This window comes from Callorhinchus milii, unplaced genomic scaffold, assembly GCF_018977255.1.
Source record: "Callorhinchus milii isolate IMCB2004 unplaced genomic scaffold, IMCB_Cmil_1.0 Scaffold11, whole genome shotgun sequence".
Classification (NCBI taxonomy): Eukaryota; Metazoa; Chordata; class Chondrichthyes; order Chimaeriformes; family Callorhinchidae; genus Callorhinchus; species Callorhinchus milii.
Genome location: NW_024704752.1, coordinates 10,444,783 through 10,447,000, shown reverse-complemented (window position 1 = coordinate 10,447,000; position 2,218 = coordinate 10,444,783).

Genomic DNA, 2,218 nt, shown 5'->3' with positions numbered 1-2,218 from the left:
TGATTATGCTAGCAGAACAAGAGATAAGGATGACGTAGAATTGTTTGGACTATCTTTCACAACACTACTTACCAAAAACTCAGTCCACTTCTGGAAAATTCTAAAGGTTCATTTAAGTGCCAAGAGCAGAAAAATTCTGATCCAGAGGGGAGTAAAAGTTTATCACCGATTCTCGAAAATACCCTGGGCAACATGGCACCAAATGAATAAGGTTCTTTGTTTGAAAAATAACTCAAATTCCTCAAGTTATTTGAATTCACGTTTGATGGGCATTTGCAGCTTTCATTTATTTAATTTCTTTTCTGTCACTCTTGTGCAAAGTGGTAGAAGTGTTTCATTGTCAGAGGAGGTGGGCAGGGCAGGGGGTGGTAAGCAGGTTTTCCTTAGCTGAACTGACCCCAAGGTAACATGGTTTGCGATGGAATGTTGGGATCGAGCCAGCGCTCTGTAGTGGTCACTGCAGTCCAGTTCCTGAGCGAAGTGGTCCACAGTACCCCAGGGCCCTGATGATAACAACACAGCCTGGCTCAGGGCTTGGAGGGTAGGACCTGTAATGGCAGACCAGTCACGGGGGAGCAGGGAATCCTCTTATTCAGCTCCTGCTAAGCCCGCAAGCCAAAGCCCTAACAGCTAGGGTGGTCCTAGCTGGACAAGCAGCGGGAAAGCTTGCCGGACAGTGCTATCAATGGCAAGCTATGTTGTTTTAGCTTGTTAGGCTTCAGCAGTACCCCAAGGCAGGGATCTTCTGGGATCCTCAAACCTTGGTTCCTACCAACCTGGACCCAATACTTTCTGGAATTAGGTAAGCAGGATGTTTCCTCCCAGGGAGACAGCGCGCAGTCCATTGGAACAATCTTTCTCTACAATTTCCATGTGTAGGTTGGATGCATGGAATTCTCAGTTTGGGTTTGAAACTGTTCAGCATGATGATGGGTTTCCGCATGTGCTTAACAAACAAACAAAACAAAATTCAGATGAGATATTAAGTCGGGGTCCTGTCTGCTTGTTCAGGCATATAGTAAATATTCCAATCGTACTACTTAAAAAGGGAGTTTCTCCCGGTGTCCTGGCCAATCAATTCATGGCTCATTGTGGGATATTGCTGTGCATATGTTGTCTGCCGCTTTCACCTAAAAATAATAAATAATTCTTGCATTTGATATAGCGCTTTATCACAATGTCAAGACGTCTCAAAGCACTTCACAGGATATGTTGTAAAGTGATGTGCATTTTGTGGGCGAGCACAGCAGCCAGTTTGCAAATAGCGATGTCCCACAAACAGCCCCAGTGACCAATTTTATTTGGGGAATTGGTGGCCAGGACACTGAGAAAAACTCCCTTCTCTTTTCGAATAGTGCCAATGACCACCTGAACAGGCAGACGGGACGTAGGGTTAATGTCTCCTCCAAAGCACGGCACCTCCAACAATGAAACACGCTCCCAGCACTGCACTTGAGTGTCAGGTTAGACTATGTGATTCCAAATACACAGCCACTACACTAAACAGTAAATACTGTGAAACGCTTCGACAAGGCATTGTATCAAGTGCAAGTTTTTTTTAACTTGCCTTTTCTTCTAAACTTTCACTTGTGCCCGAACAAGTACCCCCCACCCCTTCAGCTCCCCTTCCAGCTTGGGTGCCAAGTCAGCTGTGTGAAGCACTAAATAAATGTAAACTGATACTGTATTTTATTTCACAACATTTATCAAAATAAGGAAATGAAGAAGAAAAATAATAAAACCACAGATTGCCCCAGATTCCTGCTTGCAACAAGGTCACAATTTATAATTAAAAGTTACAAAATCAAAATCACTCAGGTTTACAAATCATTCTGACCACAAGTATTTGTTAATCAAGCTTAACGCCCGTAATCTACCTGATAACGTTTAGAGGAGTGAGTATTGGTTTGTTCAGCCTAAATGGTTTTAAATTCCCTCCCTACATTTGTTTTTTTCTTGGAGTTTAATATTCTTGTGTGTGGGAGCAGAACCAATTATTTATTTTCTGCAATATGAGCTTTGTTTTTTTTGTGATCAGATGACCCGTAGAATGTATTCTGTGGCAGAAATAATTTCCACATATATTGTACAATTGGCACAAGGTTGTCATTGTTTGTTGTTTGCACACTGACAGCAAAAATCTATCAAGCAATTGTATCACCATGGATTACGAGTCAACATGAATCTGGTTCGACATTGTTCTCTAGATGATTGATTT